Source organism: Nelumbo lutea, chromosome 2 (genome assembly GCF_056320005.1).
Source record: "Nelumbo lutea isolate HS-2025 chromosome 2, American lotus-T2T, whole genome shotgun sequence".
Taxonomy (NCBI): Eukaryota; Viridiplantae; Streptophyta; class Magnoliopsida; order Proteales; family Nelumbonaceae; genus Nelumbo; species Nelumbo lutea.
Genome location: NC_142685.1, coordinates 95,695,564 through 95,706,350, shown reverse-complemented (window position 1 = coordinate 95,706,350; position 10,787 = coordinate 95,695,564). Strand labels below are relative to the sequence as shown.

At 36.8% G+C, this 10,787-nt stretch overlaps 1 pseudogene; it reads right to left on the bottom strand.

Annotated features, from left to right (window-relative positions):
* Nucleotides 1-2,127: 2,127 nt before the first annotated feature.
* LOC148872164 (wall-associated receptor kinase-like 1 pseudogene) lies at nt 2,128-5,821 on the bottom strand (annotated as a pseudogene).
* Between the last annotated feature and the right edge of the window lie 4,966 nt (nt 5,822-10,787).

Sequence of the window (10,787 nt, the reverse complement as noted above, 5' to 3'; positions counted from 1 at the left end):
GGAGTTGCTTCAGCTCAAGGGTGGGTGGCTCTTCGATTGAAGGCTTGCTTTTTGGCATCGAGGGTCTGTCCAAGCTCTCCAACTTGATGAACCCCTTCCCTTGAAACTGCGGATTGGCATTCAGGTATGCTACCATGCTTTGAATCTCTTCATTTTCTCCCATTACGGCTTCTCCATTTTGTATGCATAGCTCAAGGGGATCGGCCGACCTGTTCACCTGAAAACAGCCATCAATAGCATAATCAATGACATCTATCATATAACATGAATCATCACTAGAGGGTGCATGTTTCATAGCATCAGACATTTTAAAATTACTTCCTCATCTTGAATCCTAAGGCTGAGTTGGCCTTGTTGAACATCTATCATTGCCTTTCCTGTAGCTAGGAAAGGTCGCCCTAGGATAAGTGGGACATCAACGTCCTCTTGCATGTCTAACACTATGAAATCCACGAGAAAAATGAATTTATCAACTTTTACAAGTACATCTTCTATGATTCCCCTATGATGCTTGATGGACCTATCAGCTAATTGCAATGCAACTCTAGTGGTCTAGGGTTCACCCAACCCTAATTTCTTAAAAACTGAATAAGGCATCAGATTCATACTAGCTCCTAGATCACACAATGCCTTATTAATTTTCAAACTACCTATAGTGCAAGGAAGAATGAAACTCCCTAGATCTTTCAGTTTCTGAGGCAGCTTGTTGAGGAGGATTGCTGAGCATTCTTCATTCAATGCAACTATAGCCACATCTCCCAGTTTTCTTTAGTTCGCCAAGATTTCCTTCAGGAACTTTGCATAGTGCAGCATCTGGGCTAAAGCATCTGCAAAAGGAATGTTAATATGCAAACTCTTGAAAATTTCAAGAAACTTACTGAATTCCTTTTGCATTTTGTGTTGCTTAAGCCTATTGGGAAATGGTAGTTGCGGTTGTTGGCTTGTCTCTCTCTTTGATTCAGACTGCTCTTCCTCCTTCTTTTCGGTTTCTAGGGTTGTGCCCATCTTACCTTCTTCCTTTGCTGTCTTCTCCACCTCTTGCAGCTCCTTACCACTTTTCAAGGTAATGGCTTGCACCTGTTCTCTTGGATTTGCTTTGGTATTGTTGGGTAAAGCGCCTTAGACTCTAGAAGATATCATCTGTGCCAACTGCCCCACTTGAGTCTCCAAGTTCTTGATTTATGCTTCTTAGTTCTAAAATCTCGTTTCCGCACTTGATATGAACTTGGTCATTAGCTCCTCTAGATTAGATTTCTTTTCTGGCTGATTGAAGTTTTGAGGGAATGGTTTCACAACATTTTGATTTGACCAAGACATATTGGGGTGATTCCTCCATCCGGGGTTAAATGCACGAGGGTATTGATTGCCTTGCGGCCTTTGCAAATTCCCTACAAAATCTACTTGCTCGGGAGACTGCATGAACTGATTTCCAACTTGACATTCGGTGCTGATATGACCTCCCCCACACCATTCATAGGCTACGGTCTGAACATGCATGGCTGCCAACTGCATTTCATCTATCTTCTTGGTGAGGGCACCAATTTGTGCAAACAGTGCTATATAGGTGTCTACATTGTGAAGACCGAGCTGTCTCCTAACTTGGGCTCTCTCGGAATGCCATTGATAGTTGTTTGCAGCCATCTCCTCAATTAGTTCATGGGCAACTTCAGGGGTCTTGTTGTTAATGGATCCCCCAGCTGCAGCGTCCATAATGGTCTTATTTGCATCAGTCAACCCATTATAAAATGTTTGAACTTGCAGCCATACGGGAAGTCCATGATGGGGGACCTTCCTTAGTAATTCTTTGTAATGCTCCCATGACTCATACAGTGACTCCCCGTCCTGTTGAGAGAAGGTGGTGATATTGTTCCGCATCTTTGCAGTCTTGGACGGAGGGAAATACTTGGATAGGAAGCGGCTGGCCATTTCATCCCAAGTAGAGATCGATCTAGCTGGTAGAGAGTTCAGCCAAGTCTTAGCCTTGTCCTTCAATGAGAACGAAAATAATCTGAGCCTCACCGCATCATCATTAACTCCATTGTGCTTGAATGTGTTACATATCTCCAAGAAGTTGGCGATGTGAGTGTTCGAATCTTCATTAGCTAAGCCACAGAACTGAACTATGTTCTAGATCATTTGAATGATTGCTGGTTTGATCTCAAAGTTGTTGGCCGCTATTGTTGGTCTCACAATGTTCGAGGCTGCCCCGATGAGGGTTGGCTTGGCATAGTCCATCATGGTCCTTTGTTCTGTCATCTCTGTACTTTCAGCTTTCCCTTGCTTAGAAGCTCTAAGGCAGCGGTGGAGAGTTGGTTCAATCTCTGGATCGTAGCTAATGCTCTCATTTTCACTTCTGCGTGTCATAAACTGTCCAAGTCAAAGTCATAAAGATACTAATACACACATATCATGAACATATTATACAAAATCAGATTAACAACAGCAGATGGTTCCTAATATTGTTGTGATAAATCCCTGGCAATGGCTTCAAAAACTTGATGCGTTTAGAAGACACTAGCAAGTGCACTAGCTGATCAAGTAATATAATGATAAGTAGAGTATCGTTCCCATAGGGATTGGTCCAACAACTACTAGTAATGAATCAGCCATTTGTTATCTGAAAATCCGAAGGGCTAAACAGAAATAAACCTAACTCTTAATTAGCAAACTACCCTAATTATTTTTGGATCAAACCACCTTAAACAATGAGAAGAAATGTTGTATGCAAATATGAGCAGAATCGATTCAGCAATTAAACCATTAAGCTATTCAACTAAAGTGGAATTTAGTCATGGGTTGGCTAATTCCTAAGTGTATGAGCAGCCTCTCTCGAGCGCAGCCCACTCTATCTATGCGCAACAATTCCTATATTTCTATCAAGAATTTAATCGCCATAGATGCATTAAGAACAAAGAATTCGAAGGAAACACATTCTTGTTGAATGAATTCCAAACAAATCATGCATGTTATCTCTAAGATGCATTCAATCCGTTTTCTTGATTAGTTGATCTGATTACCTAAACCCTTTCTCAAGCAATTCAAGCAATCCAAGAAACAAGAATAATTTGGCCAAGATTACTCTATTAATCGAAAACCCTAATTAAGAAATCCCAAGAATGAATCACAATCAATCGAACAACATTAAAGGATTAATTACATATCTGAATTAACATTCACCATGGTTCAAATAATGCAAAGAAAGAAAGATTTAATAAAGAAAAATCATTAAACCCTAGTTGAATCTAGGTTACTGAATTCGCAGAACCAAAGAAGAAGACAACCTATGATTTCTGCATCAATCTTTGATCTCCTCTTCAATTTGCATTCAGCAGCCTTTTCCTCTTGATTTTGCCTTCAAGGGTTCGAACCCTAATTCCTCCTTTTTCTTTTCTTTTTATACTCTTCTTTTCAGCATTTTCTTCTCTAAAGTCAGCCGCCTTTTTGGAGCCTCCCATAGGGCTGCGATTGGGCTGCAGTTGGGCCCCCCTCCTTGGTGGGCCGAAGTGCTTCCTCTATAGGGTTTCAGCTGGGCCTTTCTTCTAGATGGGCCGAATTGCTTCCCTATTCTCCCTATCAGCATGTCTTCATGTTTTCTTTACCCTAAATTGACCCAACCTCTTGGTTTCCTGAAATCTTTCTCAATTAGGGTAAAAAAATCATTGAAACTCATCATCAAAACCAGGTATAAAGTAATAAAAATAATGTGTAGCATGGACACACATCAACCATAAAAATCCATTATCGAAAGTGGTATTTTTGTCCCATTGAAATATTGGCAACTTTCCCCTATGTGGGAAAGTTATTTACTCACATATGAGATGGGTATCATTTACTCGGATAAGTGGTACCTAGGAAAATAAACTTTCCCTGGTCCCCATATAATTCTGAACAAAGTACATGAAATTCATGGTCATTGGAAACCAAAATCCCATTGGCCAACATTCCCCCCTCTCAAAATCCATAAAAAGAACGCCCTCCAAATGCATTACATTGGTGGGAGACACAACTCCAAAATCTCCTTAGAAGATAAAAGACGTGCATTCATATTTGATCAAATTATAAATTAATCAGATTCAGATCACTTTTTAATAGGATTAAATTAGAATTCAAATTAAGACAATCAAATACTAAAAGGCTAAAACACTATCAAATCTGACAATGTTTTCTTTGGGGGCCAGTAAACTTGAGGCCTAGGCTTTTCTATCCTTCTTCCTTCTTACTATTGTATTGTACACATGAATGGGGAATTAGGGGTTTACATGTGGCCCACTGGCCATACTACAAATAGGCTGTAGTTCCATGGTTTTTGATCCAAAGTCTCTGTATTTGGAGTGATGCAAAATGATCAGAGAGAGATCTACTTCCTCCTTTCTCTTTTCACATATAACCCCCCTAAGTCATCTTATTCTTTCTATGACCCCCCTAATGTTTATTTGTCAAATTACACTACCAAGTCAATAATATATTAGAAAAAGAATGCTCATAGTCAACTTTAACCAACTAGGAATCCATTAACTTGGATGTGTGAATTAATAGCTAAAAGATTATTCTTTTAAGAAATTATTCATATCTTAAATATATCAAGACTAAAATATGGATCATACGACTAAATGGTATAAACACACCTATGGTGAAACAATAATGTGGGTATAGATAAGTAGAGAGAGGACATACAACACAAATGCAATACTTTTTGAATACAACAACTGAAGTTGAATATTTTTAATATCTATATCTTAGTAAAGATGACTACACGGATGGATTATGCAATAGTGGTTTCTCATCAACTTGTGTTTTGAAACTGTTTTCCAAACTTTTGCATCCTGTTGAAGTTGAACCTATATCCCAAAGGCCCACTGGTTTATCTATGATGCACTCCACCTCTTGATTGTTTCATTCAACATGACAATATCCTTCGAACCTCTTCAATCCCTCCAGCTCTAATGCAACTTCTTTCATTGTTGGCCTTTCCTTTCCATTTAAATTCAAGTATCTCTTTGCAATGTTGGCAACATTTTAGAGTTCATACTCTCTCTACCATCTTTTAAGACTTGAGCATCAAGAATTTCAAAAAGTTGGTTCTCCTTTATTGTGGAAATAAAATAAGTCACAATGTTTCTCCCTTCTCAGGTCTACTAGAAGAAATTGGCTTCTCCCCTATTAGGAGTTCCACAAGAATGACCCCAAAGCTATAAACATCACTTTTGTCCATGAGTTGACTTGGCTGAATATATTCAGAGTCCAAATATCCAAAGGTCCCTTGTACCATAGTGGTTAAGTGAGTCTTGTCAATTGCAATGGATCTTGAAATCCCAAAATCAGATACCTTAGCCCTGCCTTTGTCATCTAAGAGGATGTTTGAAGACTTTGTCTCTGTGGTAAATTGGTATGGGAGTTACTGAATGTAAGTAAGCAATTGCTCCTGCAACTTCTATGAAAATTCTTAAGTGATTGTCCCATGTTAATAAGAAATCCTCATTTTAATAATGAATGTTATAGAAAAGAGTTCCACCAGAGATGAATTCATAAACTAGTAGAGGAATTTTTGTCTCTAAACTACAACCCAACAATTTAACCACATTCCTATGGTTGATTTGAGAAAGTATGACAACCTCATTGATGAATTGCTCAAGTTGACTTTATCCACTATCTTGGATTTTTTGATTGCCACAATTCTTCCATCTGATAGCATAACTTTATAAGCTGTACCTTGTTCTAAAAACAAGCCACCATTTCTTTTATAGAAATTTTCGTTGCGTTTCTTTATTTGTCTTTTCTTCAAAACATGGTACAACCAATAACTAGCTAGAAGTAACACCATACCTAAACATAAACCTACATGATCCATGGAAGTTAATTACTTAAGAATAACATAATAAATTAAAGGAAACCAACAAATAGAAGATTTTAATGCAACAAATCCCATGTGTTAACTATGTTTAAAAGTCTTTGATCACACGTGCCTCATGTATGTGTGCAATTGTGCAGCTATAGAGTGATGATGAAGTAAGAATCTTGTTTATTAAAGCTTAAGTGGTTCTATAATCTAAAAAGGTAATATCAAGAGGCAACTTTTCTTGAAGACCCTTACTACATAACAAAACAAGTTTCAATTTTGTGGAAACCTAATAAGCAAATTTTATTCATAAATGCTCATATTACAAATAGATCATGGAAAACAAATGGTAAGAAAAGTGTAAATACAACATCATAGATTAGACTAGTCATGCTAAGCAAAAGAGGTAATCAAGAGTCCCGGAAGAAAACAGCTTAAGAATCCTTTGTAAGTGGTGAAAAAGTGATAAGATGCCAAAAGGAAGGCATCTGCCACTAATAAAAAGCAATTTGACAAGTTCAACTCCCTCACTACACATCAACAGTTTAGATAGGGTATTATTCATTAGATTGATCATTGCATATTTATTATTTTTATTTCTAATGCATGTAGGTAGTTTATATATTTTCTTCTTGTTTCTTAATAAAGGCATGTTAAAACAATTAATTTTCTAGTTACTAAGTCTTTTTCCTGATTTTTTGTTGAATGAGATGAAATAAACTCAAATTAATTTTATTTACCATGATGTTTGGAAGGTGGAAGGATTAACTGAATGCGATGGTTGTTCAAAGAGCTATGGAACTGATGATAATTTCCATGCCAATAATATAATACATGAGCCCTGCACCTCTCATAGTGGGGCCTATGAATTTATTATTAGCATGGAATATTATCATTGGTTCCATAACCAATGGAACAACCATTGCAATTCAACTAGTCGGAGTTAGTTTGGAAGGATGCCTATGTCATTTAGAGTCTCTTATTGAGATGGTCATTTACTTAAACACACCCTATAGCTACATTGTGACAGAGAGAATTAGGTCCTTCTAAAGGAGGTTTATATCAACTTTAGGCCACTGAATCTTTTTTCCACTATGTTTAGAAAATATGTTGGCATTACTATTTGGCAAAATGAATAGGCCATCCTATCCATCATATGACATCTCTTGTGCTTTCTAAGTCTTAGATACTAGTTTCAAATAAGTTCTTTATCTCACTATTGAAAAATTCATCTATAGATGCGGCCATAACTGCCTTTAAAAGCTTAGAAAATGCCTCTAAAGGTTACACATGGTGGCCAGGTAAGTGCCTCTAAAAGCCCTATCACTAAATGTTTTAAAGGTGCTTGGTTGAGCATCTAAATTGGACTTTTAGAGGCACATACGATTGCCTCTATTGCATTAACGGTAAAAGTCCTGTATAGAGGCAGTTAAAAGTGTTTTGAAAGTTCAATTTAGAAGGTGCATTTGAATGCCTCTAAAGGATTTTGCGGCAATTTTATGTGCCTCTAAAAGAAATCTAAGAAAAGGAAAAATCTGTATGCTTTAATATTTAAAGGCACTTTTGGCTGCCTCTAAAAAGGTTCCAATTTTTTTTTTAAAAGTGCAATGACATCACTCACTAAACCCGATAACCAGACATCACTCATAATGTTATTTTTTATGAGAATGGATTTCCCTCTGCAACAATGTTTTAAGACTTGAACTAGATCAGACACTAAGACCATTAAACCCAGGAACCAGACACTAGAACCCTTGGGTTTTAAATTTTTGAAAAACTGGTAAAACTAATGTTGGGTTTTGATGATTCAACCAGTTTTAAAAACCCATCCAGGTTGGTTAATGTTTTGAAACTTAAAGTGTAAGTCCCAATGTTCAAACTCGTAACTCGTCATTTAGTTATTTTAGCTTATTATTACCATCCCACCCATGCATAAGACATGTTATGTTTTACAAAAAGTTTTAAATATATTAAATATGTGAGTTATGGTCAAACCGTTTAACCTAAAATTAATCTGAGAAGCATTCCGGTTTTGTGTCAAGTCCGAGCCTTAAAACATTACTTTGCAATGCCTATTGAGCCCAAGGAAAAGTCTTCAATGCAATTACAACATATTTGTGCACCTTCTATTGTATTTCCTTACTCTTAAACTCAAATTAATGGTGATACTTGCACCTTTCAACCAGCAACTATTGGATCATTTTCTCATGGGATTACTTCTACATATGATATTATCAGTCCTGCTTCATCATCTTCAAATGGGCCAATTCATTGTGCTCTTTCATTGCCTTCTTATCTTATTAAGACATAGTCCAAGCATGGGATGTTTAGACCCAACCCTTGCTATGCTATGATGCATTTAATATGGATTTGATGTTGAACCCACAAGCTACACTTAAGCTCAAAAGGATCGTCATTGGGTGCTAGCTATGACTAGGGATACAAAACCTTCTTCTCAATGACACTATTGGATTTTAATCTCATAAGAGATTAAATCCAATGGGTTTGATTGGTCAATTACATGAGAAATTGCACCTACACATTTGATTGAAAAATTAGCTTTTCTCTTACAAAACCTAGTTTTGAACTTATTCCACATTGGAAAATTATAAGCTTTGTTTTCAGTATTTTAATAGGAGTTGAGTTACACTCCTTAGAAATAGTAGAGGAGAGTATGGGGGTTTGATACCGTGCAACGCGCGCGCACGCGTGTGTGCGCGTGTGTGCGGTGCAATAAGGCGCTTTAGAGGCGCACTTTTCTCGCATTTTGCGTGGCTCGCAAAGGGCGGCTTTAGTTTTGGTGTGATACTGACCGTTGATCACCGTTGATGAGATCAACTATCACGATTCAATCGGGTGTGATCAAGAGGCACAATTCAAAGTTAACAATCATTAACTATTAACTACTTTTTAAAAAATCACAATGTTTGAAATTGTGACTGTTCAAGGTGACTTCTCTGAACTAGCACCTACCTTTTCTTCATACCTCTTCATAAACTATTTAAGTAGCATGAATCAGACTTCAAAACACACATTTTCGAAATCCACTTTCTCTCTCTCTTAGTTCAATCTACTACAGTCTCATAGAAGGTTTCTCCGAAGGTTCATCAACTTTGCTGGTTGCAGATTCTCGCCCAAGACTTTGTTGTATCTTGGGAACGGATTTGCCTATAACCCAACAGCAAACTCAGTGAAACTGAGTGGGGGCAAATAATGTTCTAAAGACAGTGTCTTCAGACGCACCTCAGAACTTCTCCTCCAAAGTTATAGTGACCCCATTTTCCAACAGACACTAGGACACTTTTTCCACTGTCCCAAACAAAAGTATAGTCAGAAGCTGATGGGTCTACAAAGTATGTTTGGCGGCAAAGGGATACACTCAGGTAGCTAGTCTAGATTTTGAGGAAACCTTTGGTCATGTTGTAAAGCTTACAACAACAGTGAGAACTGTTCTTTCTTTGGTTTTCTATTTTCAATGCCTTATTAATCAACTAAATGTTAGCAATGCTTTCTTACATAGGGTTTCGAATGAAGAAGATACCCATCATCTTGATTATATTTGCCATCTAAACAAATCTCCCTATGGCCTTAAGAGTTAAGCAGAAACCCAGGGTCTGGTTGTCTCAAAGATTATTTATAATTTATGGGTTTTCAATAATTGAGAGATGACTCTAGTCTATTTGTTTTACAATCTAGATCCAACACTGTTATTCTCCTTGTTTATGTTGATGATATATTTTTCATTCACTCTAGCGTTTGTTCCATCATATCGCAACACTGAATTTGTTCTTTGTGGCATGGGACCAGCCCATTACTTTATGGATGTTGAACTACATCATGATCAATCTAGGCTCTTTTTGTCTCAACAAAGGTATAACAAAAGTCTTCTTGTGAGGGCCAGTGTGCAAGATGCCAAGCCCATGCTCGCTTGGTGGTCATTTTAGTCATTTTGGTAAAACAGTTTTCCTAACCTCTCTGTATATATATATATGTAAAAAAGCTTCAATATGTTACTATGACTAAACCTAACCTCTCCTTAATCGTCAGTCCCCTTCTCCTTCTCTCTCCTTAGAGGCATCCTCAAATGCTGATTGGTCTAGCTGATGCCCTATTGATCAGAAGTCACAAGATGGCTACTACATTTTTCTTGGATCTAATTAACCTGATCTCCTAGAGATCACATAAACAAAGAATGGAATCCGAGTCAAGTATCGAGTTCAAATACCGAACTCTCGTTGTTGCTTCCAGTGACTTGATATGGGTTGAAATGTTGCTCAAGGAACTTGGTTATCGTCCCTCAAGGTCAAGCACACCAACCCTATTGTGTGCAATTGAAGTACTACGACCTTATTGTGGACCCCATCCAACATGCACGTACCAAATACTTTACCCATGAATGTATTAAGAATCATGTCCAAGGTTTACAATAATTTTGGTTGTTCTATTTTATATTTTAAATTTAAATATGTATGTTAGGTCATGTTTGGGAGTGCCTTATGTTAAAAATAAGTGTTTACTAAATAGGTGCTTAAAAATAAGTATTTATTCAAATAAATACTTATTTGTATTTGGCATTCAATTTTTTTCAAGTGCTTATAAGCATTTATTTCGTATTGTGCATTTGGTAGTCTTTTTCTCCAATAAGCACTTAAACAAGCACTTGTAGCTATTTTGTCCTTCATTTTGAAATAATTTTATGAAAATAAGCACTTAATTTTATGAAAAGTACTTTTTACACGAAAGCACTTTTATGAAAAGTACTTTTACACAAAAGAACTTTTATAAAAGTGCCTTTGTAAAGGCACATTTATGAAAGTACTTTTAAATTAAGCAACTCAAAAAAAATATTTAAAATTCATTGGAAGAAAAAATTGAATAAGTATTTATTGTATAAGTACTCAAAAAAATTGGAAAATTGGTCTTAAAACATAAGCCCTTATTTTTAAATTAA